General features: G+C 48.8%; 1 protein-coding gene across 6 annotated transcripts in view; it reads right to left on the bottom strand.

Moving 5' to 3' along the window:
- The window catches only part of ANKRD27 (ankyrin repeat domain 27), a 595,879-nt gene that overhangs the window by 201,059 nt on the left and 373,365 nt on the right, over positions 1 to 21,455 (bottom strand). The gene's annotated exons all lie outside the window — the stretch shown is intronic.

Genomic DNA, 21,455 nt, shown 5'->3' with positions numbered 1-21,455 from the left:
ATTTTGGCACAGGCTCGGCGGCCACCCAAAAAAACTTACCAACCTCAGAAATTTCTGAAAACTAAATACCTAGGGGTGTTCAGGGTGGTGTGCCTTGTGTGGATCCCACAATGTTTCAAACCCACAATGCCCTGCAAACCTCTAAATTTCTATAAAATCGCACATTTTTCTTGCATTTCTGTGACTTAAACCTCTCGAATATGCAGAACTCCAGACAATACTGACCACCTAGTATTCCTCCACTTGTTCTTGATACCCCATTTGTGTGGCTCGGCCTAGTGTTCGCAACAGGAACAGATCAAACGATGATCAACAGGAGTCCTTGCAGGAGGTAATGTTAGAGGTTTTCAGGGCAATGTGGGTAAGAAAACTATGTGGCATACACACCAGGCCCTCCACACTGGCTTCCCCTGGGGGTCTAGTTTCAGTTATCAGTGGAAAGATGAGCGGTGTCCTTGTTGTGTTTTGGGGCCTTTCTGGACTTGGACACTAGGCCTACAGACACAAGTGAGGTACCATTTAAATCTGGAGACGTGAAAGAATAACAGAATAGTAGAACATTAGTTATTACCAATTGGATTTCTCTGCCTTTGTGTCTCCCAAATGTAAGTCAGTGTGCAAGAAAGAACACAGTTTGAAACATACCCTCTGCAGGTTGGTACCACTGCTCCTTAACTCATTATCTGGTGTACGTCAGAAATACATACGTTCCCTTCATACACATTTCACTCTCTATATTTTACCATATTCTTTGTTGTATAGTTGATACACAATGGAAAACCATTGTAAGGTGCAGCTCAGTTGTCTTTAGGTGCCTTAAGTTCTTGAAGAATCTACAAAACCTATTTATCTCAATCACTAGAAGGGTCAAAATATATGTCGCCCATCATGACAAGAAGTTACAGATAAAATCTGTTTCTTTTGGAAAAACATGAGGGATTCTACACAAATACCCCCTTTTTTAAATTCGTAATTTTGTTTACTTTCCAGAACTTTTTAGCTTTCTAGGATCACACATGGATTTCAGATCGTTTTCCACCACAAACTGGAAATAGCTTGAAAGCACAAAACTTAGAAAAATGAGCTACCTCTTTGAAAAATGCCAACACTGTGGTTAAAAAAAAAGTTTTTTTGATTCAGCTCTGCATGTTCCTGAAAGCTGTTAAGATGGTGACTTTATCACAGCAATTCGTTCATTGAAGTCTTCTTAGGACAAAAGCAAAAAACATTTATGCGGAGCACTTTTTTCTGCTTTTTCTTTTTCATTTTAAACCCCAACATGTAGCTACATTTTGGCAGTTTTTTGGGGTTTCACATAAGGAATCCAACATAAATAGAAGATGTCCTGGAGCTTCTCTAGGTGCAGATGCCACTCACGGTCGGCCAGATGATACTGGCGAAGACTGTCCGCTCACAAGTTGAGCACTCAGGCCAGGTGATTTCCTACCACGCAAATCTGATAGTCCTGAGCCCATGACTAGTCGTAGAGCTTCTCTGTAGAGAAGAGACAACCCTACTCCTCCCTGTTTGCTGGTGTACCACATTGTAGTGGTGTTGTCCAGTACAACTTTGACATACAGACCGTCAAAGGAAGAGGGGAGCCTTTGCGAGCCAGACGCAATGCCTGAAATTCCATAAGATTGATGTGTAACATCTGTCTTCTGGAGACAAGAGGCCAAGGACTTTAACCCCCTTATAAGTCCCTAGTATATGGTACAAGTGGTACCCAGGGCATGGGTTTTAAAGGGGTCATCAGAGCCTCAAGCACTGCTTTTGCCACACTGAGTGACCCAAGTAAACTAATGACGGCAGGCATGCCATTGCAGACTGCAGGAGCAGTTTAAAATGCTCGAACTCTACTGTGCCCTAACCATGTGTTGCAAAGTCAATGCACTATTTTTAGGTCTCGGCTAGATAGCGCACAGGCAGGCTCTCGAAGACATGTGATTTACTCATTTCCTTCATTCCCGTTTGTGAAGGCATGCCTGTGCCTGTGCCATGCCCTGAGCTTGTGCTTGGCTTTGCCCTGGAGCATGGACCAAGTACTTGTGTTCATCCAGAGTTGGGGTTACCAAAGTGTGGATGTCGTACTCAAACTGCCTGCAATAGGTTGCAACATAAGCGTTGTGGAAGGAGGGGAAACTCTCAGCCTAGCACAGCTCAGTGACAAGGCTTGCTTTAGCTAAGGACTGGGCTGGTCACTGTAAGCAGCAGGCAGGGAGCCTAGGGTCATGGTCATGGAGCAGCACTGCCTTTTTATCTCCCTGTGTGCTGCTGAGCTGTTTGCCCTCAGTGATTATAGTAATTCAGTGTTAAGCTTTTTCTTTTACTCCCGTATTTCAAATAATTTACAACAGCTTTTAGCATTGGTAGTAATGAGGTCATTCAATGTTACTGTATGTTTACATAAAAAGTTTACAAACTTTTTAAAAGAGCGAAAAATATACAGCGTATAATGGTGGAACCATACGATAAAAATAAGCAAAGCTAAATACAAGCAGAGAGGATTCAGCTGAAACGTGTTTTTTTTTAAGCAGGTAAAAAAAGAAGTCGAAGCACATAACGAAACTGACTTTTGCGCATGGAATTGAAAATATGTGCAAAATACGCAGAACACAGACCTGTTGTCAAAAAATAGATCTACAGAATACAGGCAGAGAAGTAACAGATCAAATTCTTATGCTTAGATTATGACGCGATGTGCAACATACTCAAAACACAGGCCTGTTGCAAACAGATCTGCAAACAGTGCAAAACCAAAACAGGTAGCAAGCTCGTCTTGCTCAAAGGCTGACCTAGTACATCCAGGCAGTGCACATTTAGACCAAACGAAGAAAGAATGGTGATAGTCTGAGGAATATTGTAAACACTTAGCTAGGCCCAAATCCAGAGAGAACTGAAGCAGTTTTGATCATTTTATAACTATTATGAGTAACAAAAATTCAGCATTTAAGAAAGTGTTACCACGGTACTGGTGGAATTGACAGAGTCCAGTTTGATTGCAACCATCCGGAGAACTTTAACAGTTTTGACATTTAGTAATGGGTTAGAAGGCTTAAGGCTGGCCATGACTGCCTGCCGGCAGGTGCGCACTCCTAGCCGAATGAAATTGGCACGCAGAAGAATTCTCCTTCGCTGCAGCAATTGATGGCAGAACATAGGATATGGACTAAGGATTATTTTCGCGTAAGCGGCAACTCGTGTCATAGGAAACTGAGCGGTGCCTGCCCAGGAAAATTAGCATGAGTATTCCATTTGTCCAGTCTTAAGATCATGAGCCTTGCCTTAATCCATATAGGGTATTTGCAGGAAATGTTGTTCTGTCACTTACTGGAAGAATAGGAGTTTATAACTGATGAGCAAGGGAGCACTTGCTTAACTCTGACAAATCCGCAAGTTTTGACAATTTTTTTGCCATGGATGTTGTTAAATTTTTAAAGACCTTGTGACAGAGGTGTTTACTCCAGGCCTCAGACAGTGAGAATTCCACCAATTTGTCCTCGAGATGTTGCCTGTATGACTATCTTGAATCAGCGCCCTCTAATTCGCACCACCTAAGACCATGCATGGAGTTGGGTGGTGCAGATCTGAGCCAGTGACAGAAGTTAAGGAAAGAGCTGCCTCTGGCCCAATGCTGTTTTATGATGTTGTACTCAAGTCTCACTTGCGCCGGTGACGCACTCTTTGAAGGCAGAGAGTGGCTGTGTAGATTCTAGCAACCCGTTTGCCTATTGACCCAGCTTCCCTGCCTAGGGCTATTTCACTCCCGTAGGTTAGTGCAGGGATGATTTTTGCTTTTATTACCTAGAGAAGGTGGTCGAGACTTGGTCCTCGAAGCTTCATGTGATGGCTGAGAGAGCAAACATTAAACCAGAGCCCTTGTTGTGTATGGAGCGTAGGTGAGATGTGAATGATCCTTTGCCATCTAGAAGGATGCCCAGATATTTGTAGTCCTTGCTGTGATGGAGCCAGATGCCATTAAGCTGCTACCTACTATTCAGATTTGGTTTTGAGCTGAATGTGACAGACTTGATCTTTGTTAATTTCTAGCAAATTCTTGGCAGTGTAGGCATGTAGGGTGGTAGGTAGCCGCAGAAGGCTGATCCTTGTCTGGCTAAGAAGCACTTGATCATCTGTGTATAGCAGGTTTGTCATTCGATGGCCTTCTAGTTTGGATGGGTGGCAATTTGCTTCGTCAAGGTGCTTTGACAAGTCATCTTGGTATAGATTAAAAAGCAAAGGAGCAAGAATGCAGTCTGCTTTATCTCAGCGTTTGTGGGAATCCTCCTTGAAATACAAGAGCCTTCAACCTATTTTGATCCGCAACCAAGTGTTGGCCTCGCAGACCCCACTCCCGCAAGTTGTGCCAGAGGGGACCTCTTGAAATGCTATCAAAAGCGGCCTTGAAGTCCACAAAGCAGAAATAAAGTGGTCTTTTGTTTCGGATTGCTTTGTCACGCATGAGGGCCAGGGCCATCAGATCCCAGGAGGTGCCACCTTTCTCTCGGAAGCCACATAGATTTTTTGGTATGATCTGATGATCTTCTGCCCAGGCTCTAAGATCATCAAGCAACAAGCTGGTGTAAAGTTTGGCGTCATTATCTATTAGGGACATTAAGTCCCCAGTGGCGGGGGTCTGATTTTGTGCCTCCTTTAAAAACTGGTTGAATAATGGTTCCTCTCAGAGTCTGGGATGGTGTTAGTTACCAAGCAGTATTTAAACAGAAGCATTAGCACCTCAGACCAAAAAACTGGGTTGGATGTAAAGAAAGTAGTATTAATGTTAACAGAATTTGAACTTCCTGCGACCCGATTAGGTACTTCATTATTTCATGTCTGATGCATATTTTTACTTCTTGTAAGTGCTGCTCATATCTAGGCAACTAAATAGTGCATTCCACATGATAAAAACAAAGATACATGGTTGAATTTTGAAGTAACTTTTCAAATCTTATGTGAGGTGTGCTGTATGATTTACATAGCAAATATTTCTAGGGCTCAGCTAGTGCATGGGCTTCTAAGATCTCAGCTGCCTTCCACCCCCTCGCATGTTGTGTTGCTGGATGCCCCCTCATTATTTTGCTTGTTTACTTTCTCCCAATCACCCTTTGCCCTATACCGTGTTGTGGTTTGACTAATTCCCCATTGTGTTGTTTTGTTCCCTCTCCCTGTTGTGTTGCTTGAATCCCTGCTATTCAATATGGCTAAAAGACATTGACAACACCATTAGCTCCCGATTGCCGAGACCGGTTAGCTTTGCCAATGCTTGATAATATATACCTGTCACCCCTAAGGAAGGCCTCCTAAGCCCAGGGGGCATTATTTTAAAGGTGTGGACATGTAAACCTATTGTGGCCTTTACCATTAAAGGACACTATAAGTGATAGACAGTCCATAGGATACATGGGCTGGCACCTGGGCAAACCCGAGGTTGGCAGCTCCATTATAATACCGCCTAAATATGTTGGATTTGTTATCAAACAACTTACCTCATCACCTTTGACACAAATCTTGTGTTGAGGACGATGTGGCATGCACCCATGTGGCTACCTTAGAAGTTGCCCACCTGGCTGCCCAAACCTTTCCTGTGCTCTGGCTGCCAGCCTGCACTTGCTGCCACCAAGACAGGAGGTATGAGCTCTCACAGGAGTCAAAAACAATATCCTGGACAAGATGGTGGTCGCACCTTATCCGTACCAGGCTGGCTAGTCAAGTGGCATAGCAAGGCAGTGAGCTTCAAAGGCTGTACTGCCTGTGATGTGCAACCAGGCTCCTTCCCAAAAGAGGAAACAGCCCTCACCCTGCCCCCAGGCACATCCGCACCCAGGGAGGCAGGAAAATTAAGTTTTTAGGAGGTGTACACCCTCAGAAGGCTATCACACAGCTAGGGTGGGCTAAAACTTCTGCCATTTTTGAAAAAAGTGGTAGAATAGTGGGTTCTGGGTAGAAAAGTTGTCCTTCATCCTCAGATGTGGTCACTTCAGGGGCAGATTAGCTGCTGGAGCTAGTAGCCCATTGGCCACTTGCACCCACACACCTAAATCCAGGAGTTAAGGGCTACTCCGTGCACCAGAAGCTTCGTTCTGACTGGACTTACAAGAAGGAAAAAAGAGACCCGTATTTGCGACAACAGAAGCTGCACAAACCAAAGGTGTGATACTCTGCACCTGTGACAACCTTCCTGGAACTGCAGGAATGCGGCTCGTCCCTGACTAAAGTTTGGTTCCCCCAGACCAAGGGACCCCTTTGAGAGCCAAAGGCATTAGCAGACTGCCTGGACTAGTGTCACTAGTCCTCTACAGCCGCAGGTAAAAACAGCATACCAGAACCAAAGTATCGCTGGCCATCGGGCCCTCTGAGTGATCGCCCAGAAGTAGATAGTCAAGTGCAATGTGGGAAATGTAGTCCTGACCTCCACAAAGTTTCAAGTGTCTACCATGTTCCCCAGGACCTCCGGACGTTGAAATCACTTTCTGCTGCCAAGGCAACCAACCCCTTTACCCTACGCTGCACCTCGAAGGAAAACCACAAAACCTTCATCCAACGTCAGCACTGGCTTCGTTGTTGACTTTTTGCACCCTGTTCTGCACCAGCATCATGTGTAACTAACTCTGAATCTAGGCTTCTCGAGACAGGTAACATTGAACTGACTATCATGGCTTGGTCCTGGGACCCGCATAACCTTTTCTCTCCTTGGGTTCCATGCAACTTGACCTGCAAGTAATCAACTAGCACTCCCACCTTTTCCCTATTGACCACAATGCAAAGGTTCTGCAGTATTGAATTGCTGTGATTTATGCTTCCTTCCAACATCTATAACTCCGGTTATATGCATCTCACCTTGTTCATTCTGGAGTCTAAATCATTATAAGTTAATGCTTTATTTTAATGAATTGGTGTCTGAGTTCTTTTGAGTAGTGTCAATTACTTATCGTCCTATGTTGGTAATCTGAAATGCTTAACACATGTTCCTCTAGTAAACCCCAACTGCTCTTTGCCACTCAACCAGGACAGAGTTAAGGATTTAATATTGTAAATTCAAGGTCCATCTTTGGAGTATTGCACAGTGAAGCCTAAACAGCATCGCCACATAATACTCCACCTTCCTACACTGCTGCTGTGGTTGCAGATTGTATTTCTGTCTGACTTGAAAAGAAAAGAAAATCCATGGCTAAAGACTTAAAATTTCCTGTACTGCCTTTGGACTTTAAAGTTTGAAGACCTGAGGATCTGACTGTAGCTTTGCTGTCCTTGAATCGTTCGAGAGCAGTCAGCCTTTGCTCCAAAAAGGTGAGAACCCTCAAAGGGAAGGTGTATTAAAGCGGAATGGACAATCCAGAGTTCCTGAACCAAGCATGGTGATGAAGGGATATTGATGTACCAATAGCCATGATCGCTGAATTAGTGTACAGGCCTGATTGGTTCATTTGCTTGGCCGCAGCTTGCTTGTCTGTAATCAACTCAGAAAAATGTTCTCTAAGAACATCTGAGACGTTGGTGTTAACAACTTGGGCGGAGCCTAGCAAAGCACGAACATATCTTCCTAGCAACCAAGAGGGATTAAGAGATTTTAATGCCATGTTGCCTGTTGAGAAGATTTTTTTAGTAAAGCGTTCCATCTTCAATTTCTGGTTCCCCACAGTAGATGGGAATGATCGTGGGGTTATTTCTGAGGAGTATGAGGCTTAAACCAACCACTAAACTTTCAGGAGATGAGAGGGCTGAAAGAAAAGTACGATCTCCTTGTGCCGGCTTATTCCTTCAAGCAACTGATCTTGGAACTGCTGTAGAGGTGGTTGGTTTCTGGCACATCACAACAAAAAGGCACAGTGAGTGCCTAATTGAATGGGAGAAGAGGCTCAGATGTATGAGTGGAGGAATGAAGGACGCCCTATTGGGATGTTAGGTGTTGCAATAAAGATGCAGACTCCAATGCAGGTAAGATCTTCTTTATTCCACCTCCACAGTACACATCCAGCAGCTGCTCTGCTAGATAGGATTCTGTCACCAACATTTTAAAGCAGCCTCTCGGCCAACAGTAGGGAAATACCAACAGCGGAAAGGAGAAGGGGGAAAGAGAAGGGGAGGAAGGTAGGAAGATTCCGAGAGGGGAAAAGAGTAATAGACAAAGGAGGGAAAAGCACGCACCGTAAAAGAACATAATTATAACACATCTTCCCCTTAACAGAAGAAGGAAAAAAATCAGTAATCTTACAGTAAACTTAACAGGGGTTGTAATTCTGGTAGTAAGAATTAAACACAAGCTAATAAGCATAATAGTCGCTTTCTTGATAACCAAGGTTACATGGTGAAAAAGCAAGAGGAACTAAAGAGATTCTAAACAGGTTCAGAGGATCTTGACAGTCTATCCATGCTCCAGCTTTGTCCTTTTTCAAGAGTAACCGTATTCTGCTTTACCTTCACAATTTTCAATGGTTCCATGAATTTGGATTCACTTTCCCAACTACGTGTTGGTCTTCTAACCGACACCCAGTCTTCAATTGCCCATTTCTTTTCCTTTGTAACATGTTTGATGTCATAGTAACATTTGTATTTATTCTGGTTAGCAACAATTCTTCTGCTTCTTTCTACATCATCCTGCTCCACACTTTCCCCCCCCACCAATCCAATTGGGGAAGAATTTAGTGCCAGGTTTCCTCCCTCTTAGGGACGAAAATGGAGAGGTGCCAGTGATATGATTAGGAGTTGTATGGTATGCCCATAACTTTCTCAACTGGTAATTGGTTATAGCATGCAATTTGAATGTGTTCTTTGACCATTCTGTTGACTCTTTCAACCATGCCGTTTGCTCTAGGACAATAAAGAGCTGTCTTAAATTGTGTTATGCCTAAATTAGACAAGAATGACGACATGGCTGAACAAGTGAATTGCACCCCATTATCTGTCACAATTGTCGAAGGGATGCCTTCTGATGTGAATATGTCTCTTAAGAAATTTATAAGTGCCTCTGTAGTAGTTTGGTTCACCATCGTGATGACCACCCAGTGAGAATGGTAATCAGTTATAACAAACGCAAATCGTTTATTTACTCCTTTTTTGTTGATAGATAGGACCTATGATATCAAGGGCTAGTTTGTCCCATGGTTTGCAAGGTTCGGATACCGGAGACAACGGTGCTTTATATGTCATCTTTGACTTGTCACTATTTGCGCACGCGTTACAATCTTTTACTTTCTTTTCTACTAAGGAGTCCATACCCGGAAACCAATATCGCTCCCTAAGTCTTGATTTAGTTAAGCTTCGCCCCATATGTCCTTCATGAACTAGGTCGATAATTTTGTCTCTTAACCCAGATGGTGGAATGATCTTGTCATTCCTCAACACCCGGTCTTGGTTTAGATTAATGTTGTTGATAAATTTAAGTCCAAGGTATCCGCAGCTTTCCTTTACACTGTACGGTAGGAGGCGACTTCCGGAGGAGGAATGCCTGAGGTAGATAGGAGCACCATTTCAGAGCTGTGTCATATTGCGTATCTAGATTTGACTGGTTATGTTCATCATGGTCATCTTCATATTGATCATCTTGGGGAGCAATCTGACCCATGAAAAATCGTTATTCCTCTAACAGCCTCCTCACCTTCTTTCTTGATCTATGAGGCCTCATGTGAAAGCCCTCCGAATGAGGTTCTGATGGAGGTAGCATGAAAGGTTGAAGTGGGGGGCATAGGCAGTGTGCCTGCTGATATCGATGGAAGCGGAGTCAGTGGAATGTCCAGTGGCACCGGAGAGATGCTGGGTTCTGAGAGAGGTGGTGGCATCCTCCTCAGCTCAAATCCAATAGATGCTGGAGCCAGGAATGGATTCACCCAAGAGACCTGTGTCACTGGGTAAAAAGGAGTAACAAGCATTGGCTGAAACGGAGTCTGCATTCCTCCTATATTATATGACAGGGTACCCATGGGGCCAACAGGCACGCCAGTAGGTATCATGACTCTATTAAACATACTAAACACAGTGTTCAGAAAGGCTGATGGATCCGACCCCAGAGCCAGGAAATCGGGGAATTGGGCTGCTGACTGGGGCCTTGGAGATTGCGCAACAAGAGAAACTGGATCAGACACTGTCGCCAGGCCCTATGGAGCCGCAGAAGATGAGTCAGCAGGAGTCAGTGCCAGTCTATCTTCTTCTTGTGGCGGTTGCTTTTTGAAGATTGGCACCAGGATGCATGTCTTCTCTTCTTATGTTTTCTTAGAGATAATTTAAAAATGGAGGAGATGGTGATCTTGACCTGGGGTGTGACTTCCGACAACCCCGTTTTTCAACTTGAGCTCTGGCCGTAAACATCTTGGTTTTACCTCAACTGCCTTTGGGTGCATCTTCTGACATTATTCAGACTTGTTGACCTCTTGGTTCGAACTAAGGCACCAAAGAAAGATTTTATAAGGGTCTGTAATAGACATTCAACCCTCACTATCTCCGCATGGTTTGAAGCCAGATCATTTTGGTTGAGACATTTTGATGAGAAATGCACCGAAATACAAATTAAGCGAGAGAAATCGTCTAATAACGATTCCCTTTTTCCTGAGGAGTTAGTCCGGAATGGGTCGATGGTGCAGAAAAAAGGGAACAGACGTCAGTACACAGATGGCTCCAGTGACAATGTGGTACCACAGGAAAGGCAGACTTGGAGCTGGCGCCCCCTTCTGGTGTGGGAGAGCTTTTAGAGAAAGGTTTGTGGATCCAGACTAGCATCTGGGATATTCAAAAGTTGAGGAATCTATAGGTAGATGTAAGGGCTTAGCATTGAAGGAGGGAAAGGCTTTGCAGCCAAGGGATTAAACTGATGGAGAAGCAAGCAGAGCTGGAGTCTTTAGGGAAACAGTGGCTGGTCTTGACATCAGTATTAATGCAGACTGACATCTCAATCTTGCCAGATTATCACGAAAGTTTGACTAGGGCTCTGTCCCATTATTTTTCGAGTGTTTTTTTCATTCAGGATGGCTGATGGTATTGGTATTGTGTAGTGATTCTTAACCTGTGGTCCAAGGACACCTGGGGGTCCCCAACACCTACTTAGGGGGTCTACGAAAATTCAATATTAGTAGATTCATAAAGTATATACACATAACCACGCAAACTCAAAAATTTTAAAACGCTCATTAAAATTGAAGAGATTTGAAACTGGAGGCAAAAAATTAAGTTGGTATCTTTAGCTTGATTTGTAGGAACAGTCCAAATATAGAGAACAGTAGTGTGGATAAGTACAAGCCTCAACTGAAGCACTAGTGTGCTCTGACAAAAAAAGAATTTATTAGGAGCAAAAAAAAAGTCAAAGCAATATGGTCGAGATTAGCATATTGCTTTGCCTTTTAGAAATAAACCAAAATTCAAAAAGCTCCAACCTTTCCATCAAAATTATAAATTTGATTTTTGTTTGTGAATTAAAGAAAATATTTGATAATTTGTGTATCTTGAGGTTTACTTGTTTCTGTAGCTTTGCATAATTGTTTGAGGTTCAAATCTTATAAATTGTTTAGGCAGGGGTCCCCACCTTCTAGTATTGATTCAGTGAGGGTCCACGGAAGTTAAATGATTAGGAACCTCTGGTCTAGTGCAATCAAAGCCTACACAGTGCAGAACACGGACTAGCAAAGTCTCACCCAATCAGGAAGCAGCTTCCTACCAGAAAAAGAAAAGGGCAGTCATCATCTGTTATGCAAAAAAAGTTCATCATGTTGCGTTAAGTGCCTGCCCGGTGGTGCCACGGAGCCGGGCTGCAAGATGGCCGCTACTGTGGCAGGTACTGCCAGCTGAGAGTAACCATTTTTTCAATGACGGGGCAGTGGTCACCTTAGTGGCACGTCGGCCCAGGAGGGATAAGCTGGTGCTGTGAAGACGACATAGGTCCAGCGGCTTCTTCCCATCCCCTTGCTGCAGCTCCCAACGAGATCCTCTTCGCGCAGCTCTTTCTCCCCTGTGGAGACCACCCAAGAGGAATCTAATAAGGACTGAACCCCGGAGTAAACTATAAAACAGACACAGAGATCCAATGTGCCCCTCCACCATAGCTATAGCCCCATGTTACACCACACCCCGAAGACTTTGACATTACATGTGAGCTTCGGCTGACTTATTCCAGGGGTATAAAGGCACCATCAAGAGTCTGCATGTGCCTCCCAGAGCAACAACATTGCTGGTGTGTTGCAGGATCCACTGTGCCTCTTTGAAACAAGTCTGGAAAAACTCTTACTATGAGCTTGCAGGCCCAATGGTTCCATAATTAATTGCTAATCTGGTGGCGCTGTGTCCTCAAACACCAGATGGGGAAACAATACAGTACCAAGGCTAGGCCAAGCTAAACCTCAAGAGGAAGAGACCTATGCGATCCATCAGTAGTGATACGAAAAGAAAACATTCGATAGATAGATGCCTTGGAGAGACTAGTGTATAAAGAAAACTTGCTCTCTGAAATGAGACAGCCCCCGCACTGTTGATTCTAAGATCAATACATTGACCAAGAGATTAGTTTAGACCAGATGAGTGATAAAAATTGATAAGCATGATGACAGCTGAGATCAATTAGAGTGCAGAATATTTGATCTTAAACAGAATGTCACGTGTCAAAACAAACATCTGCTGATAATGGAGAAGGTGCTTGAGGGTATTAAGGCTAGGAATGAGGATCTGGAGGCACACTCCATGAAAAACAAGATTAAAAGTTTTGGAATCTACAGTTATGGACAAAACCAAAACTTACACAGAAAATATTATTCAAACTGTGTTTGGTGAGCAGCTCACAAGTATGTTCTGTGTTGAATGTGCACACCGCTCACTGGACCTGCGTTCCCCACCGTGGCTCCCGCGTCCAATTATCACCAGTTTACTTCACTGCAGAGACCGCAACACAATCTTGAGGCTTGCAAGGAAGATAGGAAATCTGCATCATCAGGGAAACAGGGTCTTGATCTACCCGAATTTCACTCTGTCTGTTCAACCTGCTTAGAGAGAGTTCCTGCCTGTTTAACGGTTACTGATAAAAGCCGGACTATCAAATGCCCTCATATCTAGCCAAACTACAGGTCAACCCTAAACTGGCTACAAAAGTTTGCTACAGACATACTCAACAGGCTCCAGCAGATGCAAGTGATATAGCCAACAGCCTAGGGGATCATTTGAGTGACCATGACTGATTTCACAGCTCTAATTCGTCAGCTCCTACCAAGCATCTTACAGTAGACAATGCCAGACTGACAAACACCAAAGACCCTGTGGCTACACCATATACTTACCTATGCAGGCTGCCATGGTGGGGCACCTGAAACCTACTACACTGTGGTGTTTGGTTTTCCTATGCATTCCTCGGCCACCAGTCTCGCTCTAGAGATGGACTGTTTACTCAGCTCACTGAGCGACACTTGGATGGATTCCAATTGTTTTCCCCTGCTTCTTTTTTCCTTTCAGACCTGGGCTGGATATGGGGGTGGATGGGGAGGGGTTTCTTCTTCAGCAGTTTGGGGGGGTAGAAGTGGGTGGGTGTTAGAATGTATTGACTGTCTGTTTAATGTGTGCATCCCCAAGACCTTCCAGTGGGAAGTGCTTTTGTCCTGCCAACACTACAGCTTTTGCTGAGGGGATCTTGGGCCGCCACCCTGCTCTCTAACTTCAGGAATGGGGCGCCATTACTGAACTCTGGGAGATGACGGAGTTACCTTAATGTCATTGAACATCCAAGGCATGAATGACCCACTCAAGCTGCTTTAGGTTTTTGTGTATCTTAGGAGACACATATGGACATTATACTGCTGCAGGGCACACCAAAACCAGGCTGCAGGTGGGATAGATTGGAGGGACGGGGGCACATGTAGCTTCCTACTACGTGAGGGGAGTAGAGATTGTCATTAGAAAGTGTGTAAATCTGATATTTGTTCCCATTGATCCCTGCTACCAACCAATTCAAAATTGAATCTCCACTTAAGTAGGCTGTAACCACTATCAACTATCTGGGGATCTGGATCGTAGGGATATCGATGTAGCTTGGAAATAGTATTATGGGAGGACTGCTGCTTGGCTGAAAGATTACACTTGTGCCTGGGTTAAACTGCTGTTCTCTATACCGGTAGACAAAATGGTAATTTTGCCCACATTTCTCTGTTTGTGAACATCCCTATTCCACTGATAAGAGCCGTAAGTCAAGTAGCATTAGACCTCTTCTTGTTGAGCAGACGTGGCCTGAGCGGGGCGGCCTGCTTCACTGACTCCCTGGCGGTCTGCGGGAGTGCGAGTCTGGAGGCATCACCTATCGGACCATGAGCGGGAAAGGAACCAGAGGGCACCAGCAAGGCAAGCTGGATAAATTCGCCTATACCAAGGACTCCTCCGCATTGCCAGACCGCAGCGGCCGCGCCGAGAAGATGGCGGCGGCCAACGAAACGCCGAAGGTAACGCTGGAAGTCATTATGGCTGCCTTAACGCAAGTACAGTCCACTGTGGGGTCGATTTCCACGGACGTATCTCTGCTTCGCGCAGACTTCCAGAAAATGTCCGCCAGGGTCGCGGATGTGGAGCAGGTAACGGAGAGCCTAGCGAAAGACGCGAACTACCTCTTACAAAAGGTGTCTCAGTTAGAGACGGAGAATAAACGTATGGTGGCCCGGCTGGACGATCAGGAGGGACGCTCCCGCCGCAATAATGTGCGTATTACCGGGATTCCGGAAAGTGAGGGGCATCCAGCCATGGATCTCTACGTTGAAGAGTTGATCAAGTCCAAGTTACAGCCCCGGGGCCTCTCTGCCTTTTTCTCGGTGGAGCGAGCCCATAGAGTACCGGGTGGGCGACCGAGAAGGTGGGTGCGCCTCCGAGGCCCGTCCTGGCCCGCCTGTTCAATTTCCGGGATAGGGATGCCATTCTTCAGGCGGCGCGGGTGGCGCCGCCCCTCTGTCTCCAAAACTCCACGGTGTCCTTCTTCCCAGACTATACGGCGGCGGTGCAGCGACGGGGCTTCGTGGAGGTCAAGAAGAAGCTAAGGGCCCGAGAACTTCCATATGCAATGCTCTTTCCGGCGCGGCTCCGTGTTGTGGCGGAGGGCAAGACTGTATTCTTTAACACACCGGAGGAGGCTCATGACTGGCTAGAGGGGTGGCGCCAGGCTAGGAGTGCTGGGAGCTCGAGCCGGGGGACAAGACACCCCGGGAGTGCGGAAGATCCTACTGGACACGACCGGCGAACGGAAGAGGTTGAGGAAGAGCCGACCGGATGACATCGTGGCTTGTGCTGCCCCCGAAATGTAGTTCAAGACTGACCTCCGGGGCCTGCTGCTGCTGTATTGGCCTAACATCAGCTGTTTTGGGGCATGAACGATGGGACCTAGGGATAGGGGATGTCCTGGTCTTCCTCGGACTCCACGCTCCTTAAAGCGCAAGTACTGGTTGGGGTTAGAGGGAGTGAGCACTCTGCTGAGTTGGGGTGGCGGGCAGTTCTGAGTCCGTATGGCAGGGAGGGGGTTGGGGGGTTGGGGAACGTTTTATGGTTCTGTTTTTCTGTTTTGGTTCTATAGGACACGGGCCATTGACTTATCCCAAGCGCGTACACACTACACGACACATGTCTCTTTACGTACTATCCGCATCATGCTATGTCATTTCTCCCAGCCGCCGTGATGTCAGGCTTGATGAGTGACGTATCCCCTGACACCAATTTGACCCCGGTGCGGCCCCTCTCTTTGCTCACGTGGAATGTTCGGGGATTGGGAGATAAAATCAAACGGGGCCTGGTCCTGCATAGTATCAAACGGTGTGCCCCGGCATTGGTCTTACTCCAAGAGACCCATCTCACTGGCTCCACTACTAGAGCGCTGGACAGATGGGGGTACAAGATGGTGGCGCACTCTGAATTCACTTCTGGGTCCCGGGGGGTTGGCATATTGATGCGCAATCAGTCCCACTTAATCGTGCTTAGTGTATATACGGACGGGGCTGGGCGTTTCGCCGCAGCTCACCTTCAGTGGGAGGGGAGGCCCTACAACATAGTGTCGGTCTATATCCCATCTGGGTTACATGCTGAGGCGCTCCCGGCACTTAGTGAATTTCTGCTTACACTACCGGAGGGGGAGGTGTTAATAGGGGGCGACTTTAATGCGGTGATGAATGACCACACTGACCGGTCTCCACCCCGAGTGAAGGGTGGGGGGGTGTCCCGCCTTGCGAGCTTTACGGCGGCGCTCTGGTTCACAGATCTATGGCGATGGCATCACCCGGGGGCGCGGTCCTACACGTACCACTCCGGGGTACACGCTAGTTTAACCCGCATTGATTACTTTCTGGGCTCCCCCGGTTGTCTCCACAATATTGAAAGTATAGACATCAGACCCAGGGGCATCTCTGATCATTCCCCGATCCTCTTGCAATACACTAGCTATCACCTGATGCGCCGCCGCGTATATCCGATACGCCCCAGCTGCATGCGACTGCCGAAGATTAGTAAATCCATAAAACAGGCGACAAAACTTTACTTCCACGAAAACGCCGCTTCGGTCGACTCCCCCACGATTCTTTGGGAGGCGTACAAAACGGTGGTGCGGGGCAAGGCGATGGCCGCCATCTCAGAATATAAGCGCACACAGACATCTGAGCTACAGTCGCTAGAGCTTGAGCTCCGGGCTGCGGAGGCTCGCCAAGCCGAGACCCCCTCCCGTGAAGCCTCGCATGACCTGCGAGTGATTCAGGTGAAATACAAGGAGCACCTCGCAGAGCGTGTCCGACAACGACCAGAGGCCTCGAGGCACACAGTCTATGACGTAGGGGATAAAACTGGAAGGCTGCTGGCGTGGCTGGACAGACGCGACAGCGGTGCCCGGTTGATTGCGCAGCTTGGCACTGCCGAGGGGTTGAAAACGACAGACCCGCGAGAAATAGTGCGCACCCTGGCGGTGCATTTTCGGGAAGTGTACTCCTCCGCTTCCTCCATGTCGGTGGAGATGGCATTGACATACATCAGAGACCTGCAGATGCCCAAGCTCTCCCCGGAGGCTCGAGAGACCCTTGAGGCCGAGCTCACGGTGGAGGAGCTTCAGGTGGCTATTAAAGCATTGCAGCCCGGTAAGGCGCTGGGTCCCAACGGCATCCCGATTGAGCTATATCAACGGTTACCCGAGATGTTGGCCCCACACTTGCTGAATATGTTCACGCACAGCCTGGAGGCGGGGGAACTCCCCGCGGACCAGCGAACTGCCACTATCGTGGTAATACCAAAGCCAGGTAAGCCGGCGGATCAATGTGCCTCCTATCGTCCCATTTCGCTGATCAACGCAGAGGCCAAGATCCTTGCGAAACTGCTGGCCCTCCGACTCACGCCTCATTTGTCTGACATAGTACACCCGGACCAATCAGGCTTTATGCCTGGGAGAAGTACATCCCACAATCTGAGGCGCTTACATGGTGTGCTGGCCCGGGTGGAACGATTGCAGGAACCGGCGGTCATTCTCTCCCTTGATGCCCGCATGGCATTCGACATGGTGGAATGGCCCTTTCTCTTCGCGGTGTTGTCACATCTGGGGTTTGGGCCGAAGTTCTGTGCCTGGATCCGACTCCTCTACACCAAGCCACTGGCCCGTGTCGCGGCCAACGGGCACATGTCGGAGGATTTCCCCCTGGGGCGTGGTACGCGTCAGGGCTGCCCTCTGTCGCCGCTGCTCTTCGCCCTAGTGCTCGAGCCGCTCGCGACTTGGATACGATGGGAGCCCATGATGCGGGGCCTTCGCTGGTCTGCTGACTGGGAAGACCGCATCTCCCTCTACGCGGACGACATACTGCTTTACTTGTCTTCCCCTAGGCGTTCCATCTTGACACTGCTTAACATCTGCGAGGTATTTGGCCGGGCATCTGGCTATACGATAAACTGGTCGAAGTCAGTCCTCCTGGTGCTGCGGGGCCCCCCTCCTCGACTGTCGGCGGGATGCCAGATACAAGTGGTGGAGGGGTCATTCAAATACCTGGGGGTGCACGTTACAATGGATCAGCTGGAGTTTTTCAGGCGCAACTTGAGCCCTCAACTGGACCGCCTCAAGCGTGATGTGCCGCACTGGGGAGCGTTGCCCTTGACCCTAGTGGGGAGAGCGGCGTTCTTCAAAATGATGGCCCTGCCGCGGTTTCTCTATGTGCTGGAGAATACTCCATATCCGGTGCCTCCGACCTACTTCCGCGCGGTAGCAGCACAGGTTTCCAACCTACTCTGGGGCAACAAACCGGCGCGAATTGCGCAAACAAAACTAGTTCGCGGGTGGTACGATGGGGGAATCGCGCTCCCGGATATCCAGCTCTATTATTGGGCGGCGCAGCTCAAGGTGATCAACCAGTGGCTTCATGCGCCTCAGTCTGACCCTGCATTTAAGGCGGACAGGGATGTACTGGGTGAAAGGGGTATGCTGTCCCCTCTGTATGATGCCCGACTGGCCCCGCAGCTGATCGGCCCTCTGAGACAGACTGTATCTATCTGGCATGCGGCGCAGGCCAGGTTGGGTTGGCGGGGAGTCCTGACTCAGCTTACACCTCTCTGGGATACCAAACGGCTGGGACGTCTGAGGGACAGCAAGGGCTTCGACGCTTGGGACAACATCGGAATCTCGGTAGTAGGCGATGTGTGGCAAAAAGGGGCGGTCATCCAATTCGCACGCTTACAACAGCAATATGAGCTGGCTCCCTCGGAATGGTTCCGATACCTCCAGATGAAACATGCCCTGACGGCACAGTTAGCTCCTGGTGTGCAGGTTCCAGAGGCGTCCCCGCTGGAGGACAGATTGTTGACCGATTACATGCCAAAGAGGGCGACGTCCTTCACGTACCGCAAACTGATCAACAACTCGCCGGACCCTATGGGGCTCTTGCGGGAGAGGTGGGCCGAAGGTGATTTTGATGACCCGGACTGGCGTGAGGCACTGGCCTCGCCGCGCGAGGCGGGTATACCCTCGAGGCTGCGGCTGGTGCAACTTCGTATTCTACATTGTTCGTACTTCACCAGATGCTTGCTACATAAACTGGGCAAAGCGCCTCACCCCTTCTGCCTGCGGGGTTGCGGGGAGGAGGGAACCTTCTACCACACTGTCTGGGAGTGTCCTATTCTCCAGGTATTCTGGAAGTGAGTGATGCGAACGATGTCACAGGTATGCGGGGTGTCACTGGTGCCTGAGCCCAGGCGTTGTTTGTTGAATGTGTGGGAGCCCAATGATCTCAATCGTCAGGCGCAGGGCTGGGTGACGCTGGGGAACATGACGGCCAAAAGGAACATAGCCCAAAAATGGGGAGCGGTGGAGACACCGCTGCTGTCAGTGTGGAAGAGAGAGATGGATACAGCCATGTTTGCTGAGCGTTCCGTATTTATCAGGCGGGGATGTCCTCGAAAGTGGGTCAGGGTATGGGGAGCATGGAACAAGTACAGGGGAGACATATGTGATCCGCCGCCTCTCTCAGATGAGGACTCCTCTGACTCGGATGGTTAAGAAGGCTTGGGGGGTGGCGGGGAGGGGGGACGGCACTGTTCTTCTCACTGCATTAGAACTGGGACTGGTTGAGGAATTTTATGCCTGGGTGGTGATCTGTCATGTGAATTATACACACGGTCTGTTTCAATGTCCTTTGGTTGTACCGGTTTTGAAAACAATAAAAACTTTTAAAAAAAATAAAAAAATATATGAGTTAATGTGGGAGCCGGCCTCGTGGCGTGGTCCTGTTTCCCCGCGCTAAGCCGCACAAGGTCCCATGCACATCGGGACTCCTCCATCTTGGATTGCACGTCACTCCACGTGACCATCTGTATGACCCTGCTCTACCCGGCCTCGGTCCCAGCGAGGCCCGACATCGAGACGCCAACCCCTGGCCCGGGGGATACCACGTGAGCCCTTCCCACTCCCGGCGGAGGGCAGTATCGATGGGACCCCCAACCGTCTCTCCACACCTGGGTGTGACCGGCCCACAGCTCTCTGGGGCCTGGCGCCTCTCCTGCTGGGCGTCTGGCCGCTCCCTACCCGGCCTCTCCGCCCCCTCCGGGCGCAAGGGTCCGGACATCAAAGGGCTCCCGTCCTATATCTGGGGCGACCCGACAACAGGGCAGGAGTTGTATCCTGGAGTCAAGAGCCCTGCTGATCGGATCGCGGCTGACCCTACGGAAGAAGACTCACCCGGAACCACCACTTGAGCCCTGCTGACGACGGCGCGGCTCCACCGTGCTTAAAGACCTTCACGAACCTTTGGGGCCCTGCTGACGCTGTCGCGGCCCGACCTTGTTGAACCTTACCACCTGAGCCCAGCTGACCTCGTCGCGGCTCGACCGAAGCGGACCTACCACCAGAGCCCTGCTGACCGTGTCGCGGCTCGACCTAAGCGGAACTACCATCCGAGCCCTGCAGACGCCGTCGCGGCTCTCCACGTCCGAGCCGCTCTGAGACCAGCATCCAAGGTCTGGCACAGGGCCCTCCCGTACCTGGTTGGTACTAAGACTGTCCCGCTACCCTATCCTCTTAACGAACATTGAGACTCTGATAGGATCCCTCGATCCCTCTGTAAATATTGCCCGTATTACTGCCGATAAAGAGTCCAATCTTGCAACTGCTATTGAGTCCTGTGTGGTGGTGTTACTGGGCCTAGTACGATCATAGGAGAAGGACCTCCCCGAGGGGGCTTCTCAGCGGCGCTCGGCTATACCTTTGCGGTAGGAAGGTGCCCGGAATAGTCTCCCCGACTACCCGGTGGCCCTCCCTCCAACATTTGGTGGCCAGCGACGGGATCCGAGCCAGACGCAATCGTACAAGCAAGTAACGCAACCACTGCCGGACCAGACGGGAAAAGAAAACCATGGATGGCCAAGAAGCAACCGTGGCCGCAACCTTCCAGGTGGAGAAACTGGAGGAATACACCCACAAAGAACTCAAACAGTTCTGCAAGGACAAAGGGATCCCAACCACAGGATTGGGCACCAAGGAAGCTATGCAGAGAGCCCTGAAAGCCTGGGCAGAACTCGAGACCCCTCCACCCCGAGCAGAAGGGACCTCGGCCCGGGACGGAAACCTGCCGACCACGCCCCCGACAAACGGGGAGCGAACCGTCCCGGACACCAGCCTTTCCCACGAAGAGATACGAGAACGGGAAAGGGCACGGACACACGAAATGGACCTTGCCCGACTCCGGCTGGACGGTGAGCTCCTACTGGCGGAGAAAAAGATAGCCCTGGAGCAACTACGGCTGCAAGAAGAAATCGAGGAGAAGAAAAGGCATCGGGAGCTAGAGGAGAGACGGCTAACCCTCGAGCACGAGAGGAGCCTTAAAGAACTTGAACTAAAAGCTAAAACTGGGGAGACCAGCAACCCCGGAGCCCGGGACGCTCTGCCCCTGACCGAGCCAAAGGTCCACATCCCCAAGGATGTCGTCAAGGAGTACTATAAAAATGACGACATCCAGCAATGGTTCCGAGCGTACGAGGTAGCCATGACCTCCCATCGGGTACCCCGG

This window comes from Triturus cristatus, chromosome 12, assembly GCF_964204655.1.
Source record: "Triturus cristatus chromosome 12, aTriCri1.1, whole genome shotgun sequence".
Lineage (NCBI taxonomy): Eukaryota > Metazoa > Chordata > Amphibia > Caudata > Salamandridae > Triturus > Triturus cristatus.
The sequence above is the reverse complement of the archived record's forward strand: the minus strand, read 5'-3'. Positions and strand labels throughout refer to the sequence as shown.